This window comes from Anomaloglossus baeobatrachus, unplaced genomic scaffold, assembly GCF_048569485.1.
Source record: "Anomaloglossus baeobatrachus isolate aAnoBae1 unplaced genomic scaffold, aAnoBae1.hap1 Scaffold_3323, whole genome shotgun sequence".
Classification (NCBI taxonomy): domain Eukaryota; kingdom Metazoa; phylum Chordata; class Amphibia; order Anura; family Aromobatidae; genus Anomaloglossus; species Anomaloglossus baeobatrachus.
Genome location: NW_027442704.1, coordinates 16,876 through 41,080, shown reverse-complemented (window position 1 = coordinate 41,080; position 24,205 = coordinate 16,876). Strand labels below are relative to the sequence as shown.

The 24,205-nt window shown below is 47.2% G+C and overlaps 13 non-coding genes across 13 annotated transcripts; all 13 read right to left on the bottom strand.

Moving 5' to 3' along the window:
• Window positions 1-50: 50 nt before the first annotated feature.
• LOC142270872 (U2 spliceosomal RNA) lies at window positions 51-241 on the bottom strand. The gene has a single exon (XR_012736083.1). It is a non-coding gene; the product is annotated as a U2 spliceosomal RNA (small nuclear RNA).
• A 1,389-nt stretch (window positions 242-1,630) lies between these two features.
• LOC142270871 (U2 spliceosomal RNA) lies at window positions 1,631-1,821 on the bottom strand. The gene has a single exon (XR_012736082.1). It is a non-coding gene; the product is annotated as a U2 spliceosomal RNA (small nuclear RNA).
• A 1,388-nt stretch (window positions 1,822-3,209) lies between these two features.
• Window positions 3,210-3,400, bottom strand: LOC142270870 (U2 spliceosomal RNA). Its single transcript, XR_012736081.1, has one exon. It is a non-coding gene; the product is annotated as a U2 spliceosomal RNA (small nuclear RNA).
• Window positions 3,401-4,787: 1,387 nt separating this feature from the next.
• On the bottom strand, window positions 4,788-4,978 carry LOC142270869 (U2 spliceosomal RNA). The gene has a single exon (XR_012736080.1). It is a non-coding gene; the product is annotated as a U2 spliceosomal RNA (small nuclear RNA).
• Window positions 4,979-6,364: 1,386 nt separating this feature from the next.
• Window positions 6,365-6,555, bottom strand: LOC142270867 (U2 spliceosomal RNA). Its single transcript, XR_012736078.1, has one exon. It is a non-coding gene; the product is annotated as a U2 spliceosomal RNA (small nuclear RNA).
• Window positions 6,556-7,942: 1,387 nt separating this feature from the next.
• LOC142270866 (U2 spliceosomal RNA) lies at window positions 7,943-8,133 on the bottom strand. The gene has a single exon (XR_012736077.1). It is a non-coding gene; the product is annotated as a U2 spliceosomal RNA (small nuclear RNA).
• A 1,387-nt stretch (window positions 8,134-9,520) lies between these two features.
• LOC142270865 (U2 spliceosomal RNA) lies at window positions 9,521-9,711 on the bottom strand. Its single transcript, XR_012736076.1, has one exon. It is a non-coding gene; the product is annotated as a U2 spliceosomal RNA (small nuclear RNA).
• Window positions 9,712-11,098: 1,387 nt separating this feature from the next.
• Window positions 11,099-11,289, bottom strand: LOC142270863 (U2 spliceosomal RNA). The gene has a single exon (XR_012736075.1). It is a non-coding gene; the product is annotated as a U2 spliceosomal RNA (small nuclear RNA).
• A 1,387-nt stretch (window positions 11,290-12,676) lies between these two features.
• LOC142270862 (U2 spliceosomal RNA) lies at window positions 12,677-12,867 on the bottom strand. Its single transcript, XR_012736074.1, has one exon. It is a non-coding gene; the product is annotated as a U2 spliceosomal RNA (small nuclear RNA).
• A 1,387-nt stretch (window positions 12,868-14,254) lies between these two features.
• LOC142270861 (U2 spliceosomal RNA) lies at window positions 14,255-14,445 on the bottom strand. Its single transcript, XR_012736073.1, has one exon. It is a non-coding gene; the product is annotated as a U2 spliceosomal RNA (small nuclear RNA).
• A 1,387-nt stretch (window positions 14,446-15,832) lies between these two features.
• LOC142270905 (U2 spliceosomal RNA) lies at window positions 15,833-16,023 on the bottom strand. Its single transcript, XR_012736113.1, has one exon. It is a non-coding gene; the product is annotated as a U2 spliceosomal RNA (small nuclear RNA).
• Window positions 16,024-17,410: 1,387 nt separating this feature from the next.
• LOC142270860 (U2 spliceosomal RNA) lies at window positions 17,411-17,601 on the bottom strand. Its single transcript, XR_012736072.1, has one exon. It is a non-coding gene; the product is annotated as a U2 spliceosomal RNA (small nuclear RNA).
• Window positions 17,602-18,988: 1,387 nt separating this feature from the next.
• LOC142270859 (U2 spliceosomal RNA) lies at window positions 18,989-19,179 on the bottom strand. The gene has a single exon (XR_012736071.1). It is a non-coding gene; the product is annotated as a U2 spliceosomal RNA (small nuclear RNA).
• Between the last annotated feature and the right edge of the window lie 5,026 nt (window positions 19,180-24,205).

Genomic DNA, 24,205 nt, shown 5'->3' with positions numbered 1-24,205 from the left:
GCTAATATGAATCAGGTGAATTGAGTTCTGCTTTTGGAAACTGGGTTAAGAAGGGGTGCACCGTTCCTGGAGGTACTGCAATACCAGGTCAATGCGTGGAGTGGACAGAGCAAGCTCTTTTTCCATCTCCCTGTTCTAAAAATCCATTTAATATATGGTCCCCAGATAGGGGACGTATCAGATATTAAACTGATAAGAACAGATACTACACTTGATCTTAGCCAAAAGGCCGAGAAGCGATAACCAGAATTGGTTTGGGCCTCGAGTGGCACCCTGGCCTATGCCGGACACATCTTAGGGAGAGAGAGCGAGAGGGAGACAAACCCACGCCTACACAAGACATTTTGTCACCCAAGCCAACCCTTGAAAAGGCTGCTTTGCAGAGCCAAAACAAGAAGAATGGTGCGTTTTGCAGCCGCCGCCCACTGCAATGAATCTGAATAACTCCTCCTTTAGGGCGCAAGCAACTCCCCTCCCCCTTGCAGTCTTTCCAATTCACGATACAAAAAGACGGACAGGACAGGTTGCCTGACTTTCCGTCACTGCCACCCTTTGCCATCCTTACCCGTAGAAAGCCCTTTCATCATCCCCAAACCCTAATCTTTTCCCTTTCCTTCCCAGCCCCCAAACCCTGCCCTCTGTACCTTTCTCACCACCCGCTCTTCCCTTCTCCTGTCATCCCCCTACCACCCGGGAAAAAAAGAGATTGCCCCCTCCTTCCACTAGCCCACCCTCCCACCCAAAGAACAACTTCTTCTGCGCAGCTTGTTTTCTAGGCAGCAGCGCTATTGTGATGTCATCGGGGGGCATTGTGACAAGCCGCCAGTGTTCCGTCTCTTCATGTTGTGCACAGTTCAAACGGAAAATACATCAACAGGCAGACTACAGAAAAGCTTACTATCAAAGGTTAGAGGGGGGCTTTCTCAGAGGGCTTTTTACAGTTTTTCTATTCCCAATTAGCCGTTTAAGTGTACTTATTGAAAGTAGTAATTCTTTCATAGGCCGCCCTTTCTTAGTATTTGACGTTCCTTATATTGCGGTATGAGGCTTCGCAGTAGGTTGCAAACATTCATCACCCATGACTTTCCCCAATTGAGCTCAGAAGCTCAATGTCTATCATGACCTCTCTTTTAGAATGTCCAAGAGCAAGCAAACTATTCCTCCAGGAGAGGGCGCCAACAGACTACTAAAGAGATCATCATTACTCAAAGAAAACCCCAAAAACCAATGCATGATAGGAATAAACAGGTAACTTTCTTTGGAGTGGAAGCGGAGAGATCGCACCAGATGCCAATTCTAGATGTTATCACACCTGTGGTCACTGCAGCAGCAGGTGAATCCACTTTGTCCAAAAGGGATCTATTCCATTCAATTGCAAATGATCTAGATAAGACAGAGAACTGCAGCACGGGGACATAGCCGAGTTGGTCAGGTTGAGTGGTGATGAGTTTGCTATTTGGATGAATAAAGAAAGTCAAAAGTGTGAAAGATAAAAAACAAAAGGAGGAAGTGTGAAAAGTGAATGGGCCAAATTGAGGTGCATATGAAGACGTATGCTTTCTTCCAATTCATTAAATCGGGCTAATATGAATCAGGTGAATTGAGTTCTGCTTTTGGAAACTGGGTTAAGAAGGGGTGCACCGTTCCTGGAGGTACTGCAATACCAGGTCAATGCGTGGAGTGGACAGAGCAAGCTCTTTTTCCATCTCCCTGTTCTAAAAATCCATTTAATATATGGTCCCCAGATAGGGGACGTATCAGATATTAAACTGATAAGAACAGATACTACACTTGATCTTAGCCAAAAGGCCGAGAAGCGATAACCAGAATTGGTTTGGGCCTCGAGTGGCACCCTGGCCTATGCCGGACACATCTTAGGGAGAGAGAGCGAGAGGGAGACAAACCCACGCCTACACAAGACATTTTGTCACCCAAGCCAACCCTTGAAAAGGCTGCTTTGCAGAGCCAAAACAAGAAGAATGGTGCGTTTTGCAGCCGCCGCCCACTGCAATGAATCTGAATAACTCCTCCTTTAGGGCGCAAGCAACTCCCCTCCCCCTTGCAGTCTTTCCAATTCACGATACAAAAAGACGGACAGGACAGGTTGCCTGACTTTCCGTCACTGCCACCCTTTGCCATCCTTACCCGTAGAAAGCCCTTTCATCATCCCCAAACCCTAATCTTTTCCCTTTCCTTCCCAGCCCCCAAACCCTGCCCTCTGTACCTTTCTCACCACCCGCTTCCCTTCTCCTGTCATCCCCCTACCACCCGGGAAAAAAAGAGATTGCCCCCTCCTTCCACTAGCCCACCCTCCCACCCAAAGAACAACTTCTTCTGCGCAGCTTGTTTTCTAGGCAGCAGCGCTATTGTGATGTCATCGGGGGGCATTGTGACAAGCCGCCAGTGTTCCGTCTCTTCATGTTGTGCACAGTTCAAACGGAAAATACATCAACAGGCAGACTACAGAAAAGCTTACTATCAAAGGTTAGAGGGGGGCTTTCTCAGAGGGCTTTTTACAGTTTTTCTATTCCCAATTAGCCGTTTAAGTGTACTTATTGAAAGTAGTAATTCTTTCATAGGCCGCCCTTTCTTAGTATTTGACGTTCCTTATATTGCGGTATGAGGCTTCGCAGTAGGTTGCAAACATTCATCACCCATGACTTTCCCCAATTGAGCTCAGAAGCTCAATGTCTATCATGACCTCTCTTTTAGAATGTCCAAGAGCAAGCAAACTATTCCTCCAGGAGAGGGCGCCAACAGACTACTAAAGAGATCATCATTACTCAAAGAAAAACCCCAAAAACCAATGCATGATAGGAATAAACAGGTAACTTTCTTTGGAGTGGAAGCGGAGAGATCGCACCAGATGCCAATTCTAGATGTTATCACACCTGTGGTCACTGCAGCAGCAGGTGAATCCACTTTGTCCAAAAGGGATCTATTCCATTCAATTGCAAATGATCTAGATAAGACAGAGAACTGCAGCACGGGGACATAGCCGAGTTGGTCAGGTTGAGTGGTGATGAGTTTGCTATTTGGATGAATAAAGAAAGTCAAAAGTGTGAAAGATAAAAAACAAAAGGAGGAAGTGTGAAAAGTGAATGGGCCAAATTGAGGTGCATATGAAGACGTATGCTTTCTTCCAATTCATTAAATCGGGCTAATATGAATCAGGTGAATTGAGTTCTGCTTTTGGAAACTGGGTTAAGAAGGGGTGCACCGTTCCTGGAGGTACTGCAATACCAGGTCAATGCGTGGAGTGGACAGAGCAAGCTCTTTTTCCATCTCCCTGTTCTAAAAATCCATTTAATATATGGTCCCCAGATAGGGGACGTATCAGATATTAAACTGATAAGAACAGATACTACACTTGATCTTAGCCAAAAGGCCGAGAAGCGATAACCAGAATTGGTTTGGGCCTCGAGTGGCACCCTGGCCTATGCCGGACACATCTTAGGGAGAGAGAGCGAGAGGGAGACAAACCCACGCCTACACAAGACATTTTGTCACCCAAGCCAACCCTTGAAAAGGCTGCTTTGCAGAGCCAAAACAAGAAGAATGGTGCGTTTTGCAGCCGCCGCCCACTGCAATGAATCTGAATAACTCCTCCTTTAGGGCGCAAGCAACTCCCCTCCCCCTTGCAGTCTTTCCAATTCACGATACAAAAAGACGGACAGGACAGGTTGCCTGACTTTCCGTCACTGCCACCCTTTGCCATCCTTACCCGTAGAAAGCCCTTTCATCATCCCCAAACCCTAATCTTTTCCCTTTCCTTCCCAGCCCCCAAACCCTGCCCTCTGTACCTTTCTCACCACCCGCTTCCCTTCTCCTGTCATCCCCCTACCACCCGGGAAAAAAAGAGATTGCCCCCTCCTTCCACTAGCCCACCCTCCCACCCAAAGAACAACTTCTTCTGCGCAGCTTGTTTTCTAGGCAGCAGCGCTATTGTGATGTCATCGGGGGGCATTGTGACAAGCCGCCAGTGTTCCGTCTCTTCATGTTGTGCACAGTTCAAACGGAAAATACATCAACAGGCAGACTACAGAAAAGCTTACTATCAAAGGTTAGAGGGGGGCTTTCTCAGAGGGCTTTTTACAGTTTTTCTATTCCCAATTAGCCGTTTAAGTGTACTTATTGAAAGTAGTAATTCTTTCATAGGCCGCCCTTTCTTAGTATTTGACGTTCCTTATATTGCGGTATGAGGCTTCGCAGTAGGTTGCAAACATTCATCACCCATGACTGTCCCCAATTGAGCTCAGAAGCTCAATGTCTATCATGACCTCTCTTTTAGAATGTCCAAGAGCAAGCAAACTATTCCTCCAGGAGAGGGCGCCAACAGACTACTAAAGAGATCATCATTACTCAAAGAAAACCCCAAAAACCAATGCATGATAGGAATAAACAGGTAACTTTCTTTGGAGTGGAAGCGGAGAGATCGCACCAGATGCCAATTCTAGATGTTATCACACCTGTGGTCACTGCAGCAGCAGGTGAATCCACTTTGTCCAAAAGGGATCTATTCCATTCAATTGCAAATGATCTAGATAAGACAGAGAACTGCAGCACGGGGACATAGCCGAGTTGGTCAGGTTGAGTGGTGATGAGTTTGCTATTTGGATGAATAAAGAAAGTCAAAAGTGTGAAAGATAAAAAACAAAAGGAGGAAGTGTGAAAAGTGAATGGGCCAAATTGAGGTGCATATGAAGACGTATGCTTTCTTCCAATTCATTAAATCGGGCTAATATGAATCAGGTGAATTGAGTTCTGCTTTTGGAAACTGGGTTAAGAAGGGGTGCACCGTTCCTGGAGGTACTGCAATACCAGGTCAATGCGTGGAGTGGACAGAGCAAGCTCTTTTTCCATCTCCCTGTTCTAAAAATCCATTTAATATATGGTCCCCAGATAGGGGACGTATCAGATATTAAACTGATAAGAACAGATACTACACTTGATCTTAGCCAAAAGGCCGAGAAGCGATAACCAGAATTGGTTTGGGCCTCGAGTGGCACCCTGGCCTATGCCGGACACATCTTAGGGAGAGAGAGCGAGAGGGAGACAAACCCACGCCTACACAAGACATTTTGTCACCCAAGCCAACCCTTGAAAAGGCTGCTTTGCAGAGCCAAAACAAGAAGAATGGTGCGTTTTGCAGCCGCCGCCCACTGCAATGAATCTGAATAACTCCTCCTTTAGGGCGCAAGCAACTCCCCTCCCCCTTGCAGTCTTTCCAATTCACGATACAAAAAGACGGACAGGACAGGTTGCCTGACTTTCCGTCACTGCCACCCTTTGCCATCCTTACCCGTAGAAAGCCCTTTCATCATCCCCAAACCCTAATCTTTTCCCTTTCCTTCCCAGCCCCCAAACCCTGCCCTCTGTACCTTTCTCACCACCCGCTTCCCTTCTCCTGTCATCCCCCTACCACCCGGGAAAAAAAGAGATTGCCCCCTCCTTCCACTAGCCCACCCTCCCACCCAAAGAACAACTTCTTCTGCGCAGCTTGTTTTCTAGGCAGCAGCGCTATTGTGATGTCATCGGGGGGCATTGTGACAAGCCGCCAGTGTTCCGTCTCTTCATGTTGTGCACAGTTCAAACGGAAAATACATCAACAGGCAGACTACAGAAAAGCTTACTATCAAAGGTTAGAGGGGGGCTTTCTCAGAGGGCTTTTTACAGTTTTTCTATTCCCAATTAGCCGTTTAAGTGTACTTATTGAAAGTAGTAATTCTTTCATAGGCCGCCCTTTCTTAGTATTTGACGTTCCTTATATTGCGGTATGAGGCTTCGCAGTAGGTTGCAAACATTCATCACCCATGACTGTCCCCAATTGAGCTCAGAAGCTCAATGTCTATCATGACCTCTCTTTTAGAATGTCCAAGAGCAAGCAAACTATTCCTCCAGGAGAGGGCGCCAACAGACTACTAAAGAGATCATCATTACTCAAAGAAAACCCCAAAAACCAATGCATGATAGGAATAAACAGGTAACTTTCTTTGGAGTGGAAGCGGAGAGATCGCACCAGATGCCAATTCTAGATGTTATCACACCTGTGGTCACTGCAGCAGCAGGTGAATCCACTTTGTCCAAAAGGGATCTATTCCATTCAATTGCAAATGATCTAGATAAGACAGAGAACTGCAGCACGGGGACATAGCCGAGTTGGTCAGGTTGAGTGGTGATGAGTTTGCTATTTGGATGAATAAAGAAAGTCAAAAGTGTGAAAGATAAAAAACAAAAGGAGGAAGTGTGAAAAGTGAATGGGCCAAATTGAGGTGCATATGAAGACGTATGCTTTCTTCCAATTCATTAAATCGGGCTAATATGAATCAGGTGAATTGAGTTCTGCTTTGGAAACTGGGTTAAGAAGGGGTGCACCGTTCCTGGAGGTACTGCAATACCAGGTCAATGCGTGGAGTGGACAGAGCAAGCTCTTTTTCCATCTCCCTGTTCTAAAAATCCATTTAATATATGGTCCCCAGATAGGGGACGTATCAGATATTAAACTGATAAGAACAGATACTACACTTGATCTTAGCCAAAAGGCCGAGAAGCGATAACCAGAATTGGTTTGGGCCTCGAGTGGCACCCTGGCCTATGCCGGACACATCTTAGGGAGAGAGAGCGAGAGGGAGACAAACCCACGCCTACACAAGACATTTTGTCACCCAAGCCAACCCTTGAAAAGGCTGCTTTGCAGAGCCAAAACAAGAAGAATGGTGCGTTTTGCAGCCGCCGCCCACTGCAATGAATCTGAATAACTCCTCCTTTAGGGCGCAAGCAACTCCCCTCCCCCTTGCAGTCTTTCCAATTCACGATACAAAAAGACGGACAGGACAGGTTGCCTGACTTTCCGTCACTGCCACCCTTTGCCATCCTTACCCGTAGAAAGCCCTTTCATCATCCCCAAACCCTAATCTTTTCCCTTTCCTTCCCAGCCCCCAAACCCTGCCCTCTGTACCTTTCTCACCACCCGCTTCCCTTCTCCTGTCATCCCCCTACCACCCGGGAAAAAAAGAGATTGCCCCCTCCTTCCACTAGCCCACCCTCCCACCCAAAGAACAACTTCTTCTGCGCAGCTTGTTTTCTAGGCAGCAGCGCTATTGTGATGTCATCGGGGGGCATTGTGACAAGCCGCCAGTGTTCCGTCTCTTCATGTTGTGCACAGTTCAAACGGAAAATACATCAACAGGCAGACTACAGAAAAGCTTACTATCAAAGGTTAGAGGGGGGCTTTCTCAGAGGGCTTTTTACAGTTTTTCTATTCCCAATTAGCCGTTTAAGTGTACTTATTGAAAGTAGTAATTCTTTCATAGGCCGCCCTTTCTTAGTATTTGACGTTCCTTATATTGCGGTATGAGGCTTCGCAGTAGGTTGCAAACATTCATCACCCATGACTGTCCCCAATTGAGCTCAGAAGCTCAATGTCTATCATGACCTCTCTTTTAGAATGTCCAAGAGCAAGCAAACTATTCCTCCAGGAGAGGGCGCCAACAGACTACTAAAGAGATCATCATTACTCAAAGAAAACCCCAAAAACCAATGCATGATAGGAATAAACAGGTAACTTTCTTTGGAGTGGAAGCGGAGAGATCGCACCAGATGCCAATTCTAGATGTTATCACACCTGTGGTCACTGCAGCAGCAGGTGAATCCACTTTGTCCAAAAGGGATCTATTCCATTCAATTGCAAATGATCTAGATAAGACAGAGAACTGCAGCACGGGGACATAGCCGAGTTGGTCAGGTTGAGTGGTGATGAGTTTGCTATTTGGATGAATAAAGAAAGTCAAAAGTGTGAAAGATAAAAAACAAAAGGAGGAAGTGTGAAAAGTGAATGGGCCAAATTGAGGTGCATATGAAGACGTATGCTTTCTTCCAATTCATTAAATCGGGCTAATATGAATCAGGTGAATTGAGTTCTGCTTTTGGAAACTGGGTTAAGAAGGGGTGCACCGTTCCTGGAGGTACTGCAATACCAGGTCAATGCGTGGAGTGGACAGAGCAAGCTCTTTTTCCATCTCCCTGTTCTAAAAATCCATTTAATATATGGTCCCCAGATAGGGGACGTATCAGATATTAAACTGATAAGAACAGATACTACACTTGATCTTAGCCAAAAGGCCGAGAAGCGATAACCAGAATTGGTTTGGGCCTCGAGTGGCACCCTGGCCTATGCCGGACACATCTTAGGGAGAGAGAGCGAGAGGGAGACAAACCCACGCCTACACAAGACATTTTGTCACCCAAGCCAACCCTTGAAAAGGCTGCTTTGCAGAGCCAAAACAAGAAGAATGGTGCGTTTTGCAGCCGCCGCCCACTGCAATGAATCTGAATAACTCCTCCTTTAGGGCGCAAGCAACTCCCCTCCCCCTTGCAGTCTTTCCAATTCACGATACAAAAAGACGGACAGGACAGGTTGCCTGACTTTCCGTCACTGCCACCCTTTGCCATCCTTACCCGTAGAAAGCCCTTTCATCATCCCCAAACCCTAATCTTTTCCCTTTCCTTCCCAGCCCCCAAACCCTGCCCTCTGTACCTTTCTCACCACCCGCTTCCCTTCTCCTGTCATCCCCCTACCACCCGGGAAAAAAAGAGATTGCCCCCTCCTTCCACTAGCCCACCCTCCCACCCAAAGAACAACTTCTTCTGCGCAGCTTGTTTTCTAGGCAGCAGCGCTATTGTGATGTCATCGGGGGGCATTGTGACAAGCCGCCAGTGTTCCGTCTCTTCATGTTGTGCACAGTTCAAACGGAAAATACATCAACAGGCAGACTACAGAAAAGCTTACTATCAAAGGTTAGAGGGGGGCTTTCTCAGAGGGCTTTTTACAGTTTTTCTATTCCCAATTAGCCGTTTAAGTGTACTTATTGAAAGTAGTAATTCTTTCATAGGCCGCCCTTTCTTAGTATTTGACGTTCCTTATATTGCGGTATGAGGCTTCGCAGTAGGTTGCAAACATTCATCACCCATGACTGTCCCCAATTGAGCTCAGAAGCTCAATGTCTATCATGACCTCTCTTTTAGAATGTCCAAGAGCAAGCAAACTATTCCTCCAGGAGAGGGCGCCAACAGACTACTAAAGAGATCATCATTACTCAAAGAAAACCCCAAAAACCAATGCATGATAGGAATAAACAGGTAACTTTCTTTGGAGTGGAAGCGGAGAGATCGCACCAGATGCCAATTCTAGATGTTATCACACCTGTGGTCACTGCAGCAGCAGGTGAATCCACTTTGTCCAAAAGGGATCTATTCCATTCAATTGCAAATGATCTAGATAAGACAGAGAACTGCAGCACGGGGACATAGCCGAGTTGGTCAGGTTGAGTGGTGATGAGTTTGCTATTTGGATGAATAAAGAAAGTCAAAAGTGTGAAAGATAAAAAACAAAAGGAGGAAGTGTGAAAAGTGAATGGGCCAAATTGAGGTGCATATGAAGACGTATGCTTTCTTCCAATTCATTAAATCGGGCTAATATGAATCAGGTGAATTGAGTTCTGCTTTTGGAAACTGGGTTAAGAAGGGGTGCACCGTTCCTGGAGGTACTGCAATACCAGGTCAATGCGTGGAGTGGACAGAGCAAGCTCTTTTTCCATCTCCCTGTTCTAAAAATCCATTTAATATATGGTCCCCAGATAGGGGACGTATCAGATATTAAACTGATAAGAACAGATACTACACTTGATCTTAGCCAAAAGGCCGAGAAGCGATAACCAGAATTGGTTTGGGCCTCGAGTGGCACCCTGGCCTATGCCGGACACATCTTAGGGAGAGAGAGCGAGAGGGAGACAAACCCACGCCTACACAAGACATTTTGTCACCCAAGCCAACCCTTGAAAAGGCTGCTTTGCAGAGCCAAAACAAGAAGAATGGTGCGTTTTGCAGCCGCCGCCCACTGCAATGAATCTGAATAACTCCTCCTTTAGGGCGCAAGCAACTCCCCTCCCCCTTGCAGTCTTTCCAATTCACGATACAAAAAGACGGACAGGACAGGTTGCCTGACTTTCCGTCACTGCCACCCTTTGCCATCCTTACCCGTAGAAAGCCCTTTCATCATCCCCAAACCCTAATCTTTTCCCTTTCCTTCCCAGCCCCCAAACCCTGCCCTCTGTACCTTTCTCACCACCCGCTTCCCTTCTCCTGTCATCCCCCTACCACCCGGGAAAAAAAGAGATTGCCCCCTCCTTCCACTAGCCCACCCTCCCACCCAAAGAACAACTTCTTCTGCGCAGCTTGTTTTCTAGGCAGCAGCGCTATTGTGATGTCATCGGGGGGCATTGTGACAAGCCGCCAGTGTTCCGTCTCTTCATGTTGTGCACAGTTCAAACGGAAAATACATCAACAGGCAGACTACAGAAAAGCTTACTATCAAAGGTTAGAGGGGGGCTTTCTCAGAGGGCTTTTTACAGTTTTTCTATTCCCAATTAGCCGTTTAAGTGTACTTATTGAAAGTAGTAATTCTTTCATAGGCCGCCCTTTCTTAGTATTTGACGTTCCTTATATTGCGGTATGAGGCTTCGCAGTAGGTTGCAAACATTCATCACCCATGACTGTCCCCAATTGAGCTCAGAAGCTCAATGTCTATCATGACCTCTCTTTTAGAATGTCCAAGAGCAAGCAAACTATTCCTCCAGGAGAGGGCGCCAACAGACTACTAAAGAGATCATCATTACTCAAAGAAAACCCCAAAAACCAATGCATGATAGGAATAAACAGGTAACTTTCTTTGGAGTGGAAGCGGAGAGATCGCACCAGATGCCAATTCTAGATGTTATCACACCTGTGGTCACTGCAGCAGCAGGTGAATCCACTTTGTCCAAAAGGGATCTATTCCATTCAATTGCAAATGATCTAGATAAGACAGAGAACTGCAGCACGGGGACATAGCCGAGTTGGTCAGGTTGAGTGGTGATGAGTTTGCTATTTGGATGAATAAAGAAAGTCAAAAGTGTGAAAGATAAAAAACAAAAGGAGGAAGTGTGAAAAGTGAATGGGCCAAATTGAGGTGCATATGAAGACGTATGCTTTCTTCCAATTCATTAAATCGGGCTAATATGAATCAGGTGAATTGAGTTCTGCTTTTGGAAACTGGGTTAAGAAGGGGTGCACCGTTCCTGGAGGTACTGCAATACCAGGTCAATGCGTGGAGTGGACAGAGCAAGCTCTTTTTCCATCTCCCTGTTCTAAAAATCCATTTAATATATGGTCCCCAGATAGGGGACGTATCAGATATTAAACTGATAAGAACAGATACTACACTTGATCTTAGCCAAAAGGCCGAGAAGCGATAACCAGAATTGGTTTGGGCCTCGAGTGGCACCCTGGCCTATGCCGGACACATCTTAGGGAGAGAGAGCGAGAGGGAGACAAACCCACGCCTACACAAGACATTTTGTCACCCAAGCCAACCCTTGAAAAGGCTGCTTTGCAGAGCCAAAACAAGAAGAATGGTGCGTTTTGCAGCCGCCGCCCACTGCAATGAATCTGAATAACTCCTCCTTTAGGGCGCAAGCAACTCCCCTCCCCCTTGCAGTCTTTCCAATTCACGATACAAAAAGACGGACAGGACAGGTTGCCTGACTTTCCGTCACTGCCACCCTTTGCCATCCTTACCCGTAGAAAGCCCTTTCATCATCCCCAAACCCTAATCTTTTCCCTTTCCTTCCCAGCCCCCAAACCCTGCCCTCTGTACCTTTCTCACCACCCGCTTCCCTTCTCCTGTCATCCCCCTACCACCCGGGAAAAAAAGAGATTGCCCCCTCCTTCCACTAGCCCACCCTCCCACCCAAAGAACAACTTCTTCTGCGCAGCTTGTTTTCTAGGCAGCAGCGCTATTGTGATGTCATCGGGGGGCATTGTGACAAGCCGCCAGTGTTCCGTCTCTTCATGTTGTGCACAGTTCAAACGGAAAATACATCAACAGGCAGACTACAGAAAAGCTTACTATCAAAGGTTAGAGGGGGGCTTTCTCAGAGGGCTTTTTACAGTTTTTCTATTCCCAATTAGCCGTTTAAGTGTACTTATTGAAAGTAGTAATTCTTTCATAGGCCGCCCTTTCTTAGTATTTGACGTTCCTTATATTGCGGTATGAGGCTTCGCAGTAGGTTGCAAACATTCATCACCCATGACTGTCCCCAATTGAGCTCAGAAGCTCAATGTCTATCATGACCTCTCTTTTAGAATGTCCAAGAGCAAGCAAACTATTCCTCCAGGAGAGGGCGCCAACAGACTACTAAAGAGATCATCATTACTCAAAGAAAACCCCAAAAACCAATGCATGATAGGAATAAACAGGTAACTTTCTTTGGAGTGGAAGCGGAGAGATCGCACCAGATGCCAATTCTAGATGTTATCACACCTGTGGTCACTGCAGCAGCAGGTGAATCCACTTTGTCCAAAAGGGATCTATTCCATTCAATTGCAAATGATCTAGATAAGACAGAGAACTGCAGCACGGGGACATAGCCGAGTTGGTCAGGTTGAGTGGTGATGAGTTTGCTATTTGGATGAATAAAGAAAGTCAAAAGTGTGAAAGATAAAAAACAAAAGGAGGAAGTGTGAAAAGTGAATGGGCCAAATTGAGGTGCATATGAAGACGTATGCTTTCTTCCAATTCATTAAATCGGGCTAATATGAATCAGGTGAATTGAGTTCTGCTTTTGGAAACTGGGTTAAGAAGGGGTGCACCGTTCCTGGAGGTACTGCAATACCAGGTCAATGCGTGGAGTGGACAGAGCAAGCTCTTTTTCCATCTCCCTGTTCTAAAAATCCATTTAATATATGGTCCCCAGATAGGGGACGTATCAGATATTAAACTGATAAGAACAGATACTACACTTGATCTTAGCCAAAAGGCCGAGAAGCGATAACCAGAATTGGTTTGGGCCTCGAGTGGCACCCTGGCCTATGCCGGACACATCTTAGGGAGAGAGAGCGAGAGGGAGACAAACCCACGCCTACACAAGACATTTTGTCACCCAAGCCAACCCTTGAAAAGGCTGCTTTGCAGAGCCAAAACAAGAAGAATGGTGCGTTTTGCAGCCGCCGCCCACTGCAATGAATCTGAATAACTCCTCCTTTAGGGCGCAAGCAACTCCCCTCCCCCTTGCAGTCTTTCCAATTCACGATACAAAAAGACGGACAGGACAGGTTGCCTGACTTTCCGTCACTGCCACCCTTTGCCATCCTTACCCGTAGAAAGCCCTTTCATCATCCCCAAACCCTAATCTTTTCCCTTTCCTTCCCAGCCCCCAAACCCTGCCCTCTGTACCTTTCTCACCACCCGCTTCCCTTCTCCTGTCATCCCCCTACCACCCGGGAAAAAAAGAGATTGCCCCCTCCTTCCACTAGCCCACCCTCCCACCCAAAGAACAACTTCTTCTGCGCAGCTTGTTTTCTAGGCAGCAGCGCTATTGTGATGTCATCGGGGGGCATTGTGACAAGCCGCCAGTGTTCCGTCTCTTCATGTTGTGCACAGTTCAAACGGAAAATACATCAACAGGCAGACTACAGAAAAGCTTACTATCAAAGGTTAGAGGGGGGCTTTCTCAGAGGGCTTTTTACAGTTTTTCTATTCCCAATTAGCCGTTTAAGTGTACTTATTGAAAGTAGTAATTCTTTCATAGGCCGCCCTTTCTTAGTATTTGACGTTCCTTATATTGCGGTATGAGGCTTCGCAGTAGGTTGCAAACATTCATCACCCATGACTGTCCCCAATTGAGCTCAGAAGCTCAATGTCTATCATGACCTCTCTTTTAGAATGTCCAAGAGCAAGCAAACTATTCCTCCAGGAGAGGGCGCCAACAGACTACTAAAGAGATCATCATTACTCAAAGAAAACCCCAAAAACCAATGCATGATAGGAATAAACAGGTAACTTTCTTTGGAGTGGAAGCGGAGAGATCGCACCAGATGCCAATTCTAGATGTTATCACACCTGTGGTCACTGCAGCAGCAGGTGAATCCACTTTGTCCAAAAGGGATCTATTCCATTCAATTGCAAATGATCTAGATAAGACAGAGAACTGCAGCACGGGGACATAGCCGAGTTGGTCAGGTTGAGTGGTGATGAGTTTGCTATTTGGATGAATAAAGAAAGTCAAAAGTGTGAAAGATAAAAAACAAAAGGAGGAAGTGTGAAAAGTGAATGGGCCAAATTGAGGTGCATATGAAGACGTATGCTTTCTTCCAATTCATTAAATCGGGCTAATATGAATCAGGTGAATTGAGTTCTGCTTTTGGAAACTGGGTTAAGAAGGGGTGCACCGTTCCTGGAGGTACTGCAATACCAGGTCAATGCGTGGAGTGGACAGAGCAAGCTCTTTTTCCATCTCCCTGTTCTAAAAATCCATTTAATATATGGTCCCCAGATAGGGGACGTATCAGATATTAAACTGATAAGAACAGATACTACACTTGATCTTAGCCAAAAGGCCGAGAAGCGATAACCAGAATTGGTTTGGGCCTCGAGTGGCACCCTGGCCTATGCCGGACACATCTTAGGGAGAGAGAGCGAGAGGGAGACAAACCCACGCCTACACAAGACATTTTGTCACCCAAGCCAACCCTTGAAAAGGCTGCTTTGCAGAGCCAAAACAAGAAGAATGGTGCGTTTTGCAGCCGCCGCCCACTGCAATGAATCTGAATAACTCCTCCTTTAGGGCGCAAGCAACTCCCCTCCCCCTTGCAGTCTTTCCAATTCACGATACAAAAAGACGGACAGGACAGGTTGCCTGACTTTCCGTCACTGCCACCCTTTGCCATCCTTACCCGTAGAAAGCCCTTTCATCATCCCCAAACCCTAATCTTTTCCCTTTCCTTCCCAGCCCCCAAACCCTGCCCTCTGTACCTTTCTCACCACCCGCTTCCCTTCTCCTGTCATCCCCCTACCACCCGGGAAAAAAAGAGATTGCCCCCTCCTTCCACTAGCCCACCCTCCCACCCAAAGAACAACTTCTTCTGCGCAGCTTGTTTTCTAGGCAGCAGCGCTATTGTGATGTCATCGGGGGGCATTGTGACAAGCCGCCAGTGTTCCGTCTCTTCATGTTGTGCACAGTTCAAACGGAAAATACATCAACAGGCAGACTACAGAAAAGCTTACTATCAAAGGTTAGAGGGGGGCTTTCTCAGAGGGCTTTTTACAGTTTTTCTATTCCCAATTAGCCGTTTAAGTGTACTTATTGAAAGTAGTAATTCTTTCATAGGCCGCCCTTTCTTAGTATTTGACGTTCCTTATATTGCGGTATGAGGCTTCGCAGTAGGTTGCAAACATTCATCACCCATGACTGTCCCCAATTGAGCTCAGAAGCTCAATGTCTATCATGACCTCTCTTTTAGAATGTCCAAGAGCAAGCAAACTATTCCTCCAGGAGAGGGCGCCAACAGACTACTAAAGAGATCATCATTACTCAAAGAAAACCCCAAAAACCAATGCATGATAGGAATAAACAGGTAACTTTCTTTGGAGTGGAAGCGGAGAGATCGCACCAGATGCCAATTCTAGATGTTATCACACCTGTGGTCACTGCAGCAGCAGGTGAATCCACTTTGTCCAAAAGGGATCTATTCCATTCAATTGCAAATGATCTAGATAAGACAGAGAACTGCAGCACGGGGACATAGCCGAGTTGGTCAGGTTGAGTGGTGATGAGTTTGCTATTTGGATGAATAAAGAAAGTCAAAAGTGTGAAAGATAAAAAACAAAAGGAGGAAGTGTGAAAAGTGAATGGGCCAAATTGAGGTGCATATGAAGACGTATGCTTTCTTCCAATTCATTAAATCGGGCTAATATGAATCAGGTGAATTGAGTTCTGCTTTTGGAAACTGGGTTAAGAAGGGGTGCACCGTTCCTGGAGGTACTGCAATACCAGGTCAATGCGTGGAGTGGACAGAGCAAGCTCTTTTTCCATCTCCCTGTTCTAAAAATCCATTTAATATATGGTCCCCAGATAGGGGACGTATCAGATATTAAACTGAGAAGAACAGATACTACACTTGATCTTAGCCAAAAGGCCGAGAAGCGATAACCAGAATTGGTTTGGGCCTCGAGTGGCACCCTGGCCTATGCCGGACACATCTTAGGGAGAGAGAGCGAGAGGGAGACAAACCCACGCCTACACAAGACATTTTGTCACCCAAGCCAACCCTTGAAAAGGCTGCTTTGCAGAGCCAAAACAAGAAGAATGGTGCGTTTTGCAGCCGCCGCCCACTGCAATGAATCTGAATAACTCCTCCTTTAGGGCGCAAGCAACTCCCCTCCCCCTTGCAGTCTTTCCAATTCACGATACAAAAAGACGGACAGGACAGGTTGCCTGACTTTCCGTCACTGCCACCCTTTGCCATCCTTACCCGTAGAAAGCCCTTTCATCATCCCCAAACCCTAATCTTTTCCCTTTCCTTCCCAGCCCCCAAACCCTGCCCTCTGTACCTTTCTCACCACCCGCTTCCCTTCTCCTGTCATCCCCCTACCACCCGGGAAAAAAAGAGATTGCCCCCTCCTTCCACTAGCCCACCCTCCCACCCAAAGAACAACTTCTTCTGCGCAGCTTGTTTTCTAGGCAGCAGCGCTATTGTGATGTCATCGGGGGGCATTGTGACAAGCCGCCAGTGTTCCGTCTCTTCATGTTGTGCACAGTTCAAACGGAAAATACATCAACAGGCAGACTACAGAAAAGCTTACTATCAAAGGTTAGAGGGGGGCTTTCTCAGAGGGCTTTTTACAGTTTTTCTATTCCCAATTAGCCGTTTAAGTGTACTTATTGAAAGTAGTAATTCTTTCATAGGCCGCCCTTTCTTAGTATTTGACGTTCCTTATATTGCGGTATGAGGCTTCGCAGTAGGTTGCAAACATTCATCACCCATGACTGTCCCCAATTGAGCTCAGAAGCTCAATGTCTATCATGACCTCTCTTTTAGAATGTCCAAGAGCAAGCAAACTATTCCTCCAGGAGAGGGCGCCAACAGACTACTAAAGAGATCATCATTACTCAAAGAAAACCCCAAAAACCAATGCATGATAGGAATAAACAGGTAACTTTCTTTGGAGTGGAAGCGGAGAGATCGCACCAGATGCCAATTCTAGATGTTATCACACCTGTGGTCACTGCAGCAGCAGGTGAATCCACTTTGTCCAAAAGGGATCTATTCCATTCAATTGCAAATGATCTAGATAAGACAGAGAACTGCAGCACGGGGACATAGCCGAGTTGGTCAGGTTGAGTGGTGATGAGTTTGCTATTTGGATGAATAAAGAAAGTCAAAAGTGTGAAAGATAAAAAACAAAAGGAGGAAGTGTGAAAAGTGAATGGGCCAAATTGAGGTGCATATGAAGACGTATGCTTTCTTCCAATTCATTAAATCGGGCTAATATGAATCAGGTGAATTGAGTTCTGCTTTTGGAAACTGGGTTAAGAAGGGGTGCACCGTTCCTGGAGGTACTGCAATACCAGGTCAATGCGTGGAGTGGACAGAGCAAGCTCTTTTTCCATCTCCCTGTTCTAAAAATCCATTTAATATATGGTCCCCAGATAGGGGACGTATCAGATATTAAACTGATAAGAACAGATACTACACTTGATCTTAGCCAAAAGGCCGAGAAGCGATAACCAGAATTGGTTTGGGCCTCGAGTGGCACCCTGGCCTATGCCGGACACATCTTAGGGAGAGAGAGCGAGAGGGAGACAAACCCACGCCTACACAAGACATTTTGTCACCCAAGCCAACCCTTGAAAAGGCTGCTTTGCAGAGCCAAAACAAGAAGAATGGTGCGTTTTGCAGCCGCCGCCCACTGCAATGAATCTGAATAACTCCTCCTTTAGGGCGCAAGCAACTCCCCTCCCCCTTGCAGTCTTTCCAATTCACGATACAAAAAGACGGACAGGACAGGTTGCCTGACTTTCCGTCACTGCCACCCTTTGCCATCCTTACCCGTAGAAAGCCCTTTCATCATCCCCAAACCCTAATCTTTTCCCTTTCCTTCCCAGCCCCCAAACCCTGCCCTCTGTACCTTTCTCACCACCCGCTTCCCTTCTCCTGTCATCCCCCTACCACCCGGGAAAAAAAGAGATTGCCCCCTCCTTCCACTAGCCCACCCTCCCACCCAAAGAACAACTTCTTCTGCGCAGCTTGTTTTCTAGGCAGCAGCGCTATTGTGATGTCATCGGGGGGCATTGTGACAAGCCGCCAGTGTTCCGTCTCTTCATGTTGTGCACAGTTCAAACGGAAAATACATCAACAGGCAGACTACAGAAAAGCTTACTATCAAAGGTTAGAGGGGGGCTTTCTCAGAGGGCTTTTTACAGTTTTTCTATTCCCAATTAGCCGTTTAAGTGTACTTATTGAAAGTAGTAATTCTTTCATAGGCCGCCCTTTCTTAGTATTTGACGTTCCTTATATTGCGGTATGAGGCTTCGCAGTAGGTTGCAAACATTCATCACCCATGACTGTCCCCAATTGAGCTCAGAAGCTCAATGTCTATCATGACCTCTCTTTTAGAATGTCCAAGAGCAAGCAAACTATTCCTCCAGGAGAGGGCGCCAACAGACTACTAAAGAGATCATCATTACTCAAAGAAAACCCCAAAAACCAATGCATGATAGGAATAAACAGGTAACTTTCTTTGGAGTGGAAGCGGAGAGATCGCACCAGATGCCAATTCTAGATGTTATCACACCTGTGGTCACTGCAGCAGCAGGTGAATCCACTTTGTCCAAAAGGGATCTATTCCATTCAATTGCAAATGATCTAGATAAGACAGAGAACTGCAGCACGGGGACATAGCCGAGTTGGTCAGGTTGAGTGGTGATGAGTTTGCTATTTGGATGAATAAAGAAAGTCAAAAGTGTGAAAGATAAAAAACAAAAGGAGGAAGTGTGAAAAGTGAATGGGCCAAATTGAGGTGCATATGAAGACGTATGCTTTCTTCCAATTCATTAAATCGGGCTAATATGAATCAGGTGAATTGAGTTCTGCTTTTGGAAACTGGGTTAAGAAGGGGTGCACCGTTCCTGGAGGTACTGCAATACCAGGTCAATGCGTGGAGTGGACAGAGCAAGCTCTTTTTCCATCTCCCTGTTCTAAAAATCCATTTAATATATGGTCCCCAGATAGGGGACGTATCAGATATTAAACTGATAAGAACAGATACTACACTTGATCTTAGCCAAAAGGCCGAGAAGCGATAACCAGAATTGGTTTGGGCCTCGAGTGGCACCCTGGCCTATGCCGGACACATCTTAGGGAGAGAGAGCGAGAGGGAGACAAACCCACGCCTACACAAGACATTTTGTCACCCAAGCCAACCCTTGAAAAGGCTGCTTTGCAGAGCCAAAACAAGAAGAATGGTGCGTTTTGCAGCCGCCGCCCACTGCAATGAATCTGAATAACTCCTCCTTTAGGGCGCAAGCAACTCCCCTCCCCCTTGCAGTCTTTCCAATTCACGATACAAAAAGACGGACAGGACAGGTTGCCTGACTTTCCGTCACTGCCACCCTTTGCCATCCTTACCCGTAGAAAGCCCTTTCATCATCCCCAAACCCTAATCTTTTCCCTTTCCTTCCCAGCCCCCAAACCCTGCCCTCTGTACCTTTCTCACCACCCGCTTCCCTTCTCTTGTCATCCCCCTACCACCCGGGAAAAAAAGAGATTGCCCCCTCCTTCCACTAGCCCACCCTCCCACCCAAAGAACAACTTCTTCTGCGCAGCTTGTTTTCTAGGCAGCAGCGCTATTGTGATGTCATCGGGGGGCATTGTGACAAGCCGCCAGTGTTCCGTCTCTTCATGTTGTGCACAGTTCAAACGGAAAATACATCAACAGGCAGACTACAGAAAAGCTTACTATCAAAGGTTAGAGGGGGGCTTTCTCAGAGGGCTTTTTACTAGTGATGAGCGAGTACTAAAAAGCTCGGGTGCTCGAAGCTCGGGCCGAGCCTCCCAAGATACTCGTGTACTCGGCCCGAGCAACGAGCCCAATGTTATCCTATGGGAGACCCGAGTATTTTTGTGAAATGACCTCCCGGCAGCATGGAGAAACCCTAAAAATGTCACAAAAGTCTCAGAAGAGTGCTCAAATGACATGGCAACAGCATGGGGAAGACCCCTTGAAGCATTTATCACTCAAAAGTCACAGCTGTGAACAATTTTGTCCGCGTTTTACGCCATTTTTACGGACTCACCAGAAAACCTTCCAAAATGACCCCAAAATGATTTTTCATGGCGGAAATGTTAAGGGCACATACCCAATAGTGAGATAGATCTGGTGTATGTTACTTTTTGAGATCAATACATGAAAGATTTTACGTGAAAACATTGTGTGGCACTCCGATGTCCCTGAGAAGAGACGTACATGAAGGCCTCTTGAGTCTAATGTGCCCATTTTGAGGAAGTGAGTCTTTGTAGTATTTTCCTTTGCCAGGGCAGTCCTAAATTGTGAGGTTCACCAATGCCCCTGCATACAGACGTGCATGAGGGCCTCAAAACATTAAGTGTCCATTGTCAGGAAGTGGGTGTATTATAGTATAGCCCTTAGGCAGGGCAGCCAAAAATTGGGAGGCTCCACATTGTCCCTGGGTAGAGACGTGCATGATGGCCTTTAAACCTGAAGTGCCCATTGTAAGGAAGTGGGTCTATTTCAGTATAGCCCTTTGCCAGGGCAGCCAAAAATTGGGAGGCTCCACATTGTCCCTGGGTAGAGACGTGCATGAGGGCCTCAAAACATTAAGTGTCCATTGTCAGGAAGTGGGTGTATTATAGTATAGCCCTTAGGCAGGGCAGCCAAAAATTGGGAGGCTCCACATTGTCCCTGGGTAGAGACGTGCATGATGGCCTTTAAACCTGAAGTGCCCATTGTAAGGAAGTGGGTCTATTTCAGTATAGCCCTTTGCCAGGGCAGCCAAAAATTGGGAGGCTCCACATTGTCCCTGGGTAGAGACGTGCATGAGGGCCTCAAAACATTAAGTGTCCATTGTCAGGAAGTGGGTGTATTATAGTATAGCCCTTAGGCAGGGCAGCCAAAAATTGGGAGGCTCCACATTGTCCCTGGGTAGAGACGTGCATGATGGCCTTTAAACCTGAAGTGCCCATTGTAAGGAAGTGGGTCTATTTCAGTATAGCCCTTTGCCAGGGCAGCCAAAAATTGGGAGGCTCCACATTGTCCCTGGGTAGAGACGTGCATGAGGGCCTCAAAACATTAAGTGTCCATTGTCAGGAAGTGGGTGTATTATAGTATAGCCCTTAGGCAGGGCAGCCAAAAATTGGGAGGCTCCACATTGTCCCTGGGTAGAGACGTGCATGATGGCCTTTAAACCTGAAGTGCCCATTGTAAGGAAGTGGGTCTATTTCAGTATAGCCCTTTGCCAGGGCAGCCAAAAATTGGGAGGCTCCACATTGTCCCTGGGTAGAGACGTGCATGAGGGCCTCAAAACATTAAGTGTCCATTGTCAGGAAGTGGGTGTATTATAGTATAGCCCTTAGGCAGGGCAGCCAAAAATTGGGAGGCTCCACATTGTCCCTGGGTAGAGACGTGCATGATGGCCTTTAAACCTGAAGTGCCCATTGTAAGGAAGTGGGTCTATTTCAGTATAGCCCTTTGCCAGGGCAGCCAAAAATTGGGAGGCTCCACATTGTCCCTGGGTAGAGACGTGCATGAGGGCCTCAAAACATTAAGTGTCCATTGTCAGGAAGTGGGTGTATTATAGTATAGCCCTTAGGCAGGGCAGCCAAAAATTGGGAGGCTCCACATTGTCCCTGGGTAGAGACGTGCATGATGGCCTTTAAACCTGAAGTGCCCATTGTAAGGAAGTGGGTCTATTTCAGTATAGCCCTTTGCCAGGGCAGCCAAAAATTGGGAGGCTCCACATTGTCCCTGGGTAGAGACGTGCATGAGGGCCTCAAAACATTAAGTGTCCATTTTAAGGAAGTGGGTGTATTTCAGTATAGCCCTTAGGCAGGGCAGCCAAAAATTGGGAGGCTCCACGTTGTCCCTGGGTAGAGACGTGCATGAGGGCCTCAAAACATTGTTCCCATTGCAAAGGAGCGGGTCTCCTGTCGTTGTAATGTCCATTCTGCAAAGAATGGGCGAAAAAATTTACCACTGGGGGTATACCTGAAACAAAGACCTAACTATTGTAACGGTCATCATGATGGCGCATGAGGAGAAGGAGGAGCAGTCCAGCGATTATCCAAAGTCGAGAAGTGTACCCATGGGTGAGTGGAGGTACATGGCAAACTTTAAATTCCGCTCTCATTTGCTGGTGGTGTGGTGAAGTCTGGCCCAATCCAACCCTTGTTCATCTTTATCAGAGTCAGCCTGTCAGCATTTTCAGTTGACAGGCGGGTGCGTTTATCTGTAATGATTCCACCTGCGGCACTAAAAACACGCTCTGACAAAACGCTAGCAGCAGGGCAGGCCAGGACTTCCAAGGCGTAGAGAGCCAATTCATGCCACGTGTCCAGCTTGGATACCCAATAATTGTAAGGCACAGAGGAATGTCGGAGTACAGTTGTTCGATCTGCAAGGTACTCCTTCAGCATCTGGGCAAACTTAGGATTTCTTGTGGCACTACCCCGCACCTCAGGGGCTGTGGTACGTGAGGGGCTGAGAAAACTGTCCCACATCTTAAAGACTGTTCCCCTACCTCTGGCGGATTGGACTTGTGCCTCTCTCGGCTGTACGCCTCGGTTGTCCACTGATTCCTGACCTATGCCGCTAGCGTTTTGTGAGGGGAATGCTTTGCCTACTTCCGTGAGTATGGCCTTCCGAAACTGCTGCATTTTGGTTGACCTCTCATCCACGGGAATAAGAGACAAAAAGTTCTCCTTGTAGCGTGGGTCTAACAGTGTTACCAACCAGTAATGATTGTCGGCCAAGATGTTCTTAACGCGAGGGTCACGAGACAGGCAGCTTACCATAAAGTCAGCCATGTGCGCCAGACTCTTAACAGCCAGGACTTCAGTAGCCTGACCAACAAGATGACTGAACATGCTGTCCTCCTCCTCCTCCTCCTCCTCCTCCTCCTCATCTACCCTGTCCTCTGGCCAGCCACGCTGAATCGAGGATATGACTGGTGTGCATGTCATATCCTCAATTTGGCCGGAGAGTTGCTCCATGTCTTCATCCTCCTCCTCGTCATAGTCCTCCACTGCACGTTGTGATGAGACGAGGCTGGGCTGTGTGTTATCACCCACACCCACTACTGTTTCTTGCTGCAACTCATCGCGCTCCGCCTGCAATGCATCATGTTTGTTTTTCAAAAGGGACCGTTTTAGAAGGCAGAGTAGCGGTATGGTGACGCTAATAATGGCGTCATCACCACTCACCATCTTGGTGGAGTCCTCAAAGTTTTGGAGGATGGTACATAGGTCTGACATCCATCTCCACTCCTCAGGTGTTATGTGTGGAGTTTGACCCATTTCCCGACGGCTTAGGTGATGCAGGTACTCAACAACTGCCCTCTTCTGCTCACATATCCTGACCAACATGTGCAGAGTTGAATTCCAACGCGTGGGGACATCACACACCAGTCTGTGAGCCGGAAGATGCAAACGGCGCTGAAAGCCGGCAAGGCCGGCTGAAGCAGTAGGTGACTTTCGAAAATGTGCAGACAGGCGGCGAACTTTTACCAGCAGATCAGACAGCTCTGGGTATGACTTTATAAACCGCTGAACCACGAGGTTGAGCACATGGGCCACGCATGGAACATGTGTCAGCTGGCCTCGCCTCAAAGCCGCCACCAGGTTCCGGCCATTGTCACAAACGACCTTTCCTGGCTTTAGGTTCAGAGGTGTGAGCCAGTGATCTGCCTGCTGTTTCAGAGCTGTCCACAGCTCTTCTGCATTGTGGGGTTTGTCACCTATGCAGATTAGCTTCAGCACAGCCTGTTGCCGCTTCGCCGAGGCAGTGCTGCAGTGCTTCCAGCTTGTGACTGGTGTGGAGGGCACAGTGGATGAGGATGCGCAGGAGGAGGAGGAGGCTGAAGAGCATGACATTCCGGAGCTGTAGAGTGTGGGTGAAACACTGACTGAGGTAGGGCCTGCAAACCTTGGTGTGGGAAGGACGTGTTCCGTCCCTCGCTCAGACTGGGTCCCAGCTTCCACAATATTAACCCAGTGTGCCGTCAACGAGATGTAGCGGCCTTGCCCACAAGCACTTGTCCACGTGTCTGTGGTTAGGTGGACTTTGGGTGAAACAGCGTTGTTCAGGGCACGTGTG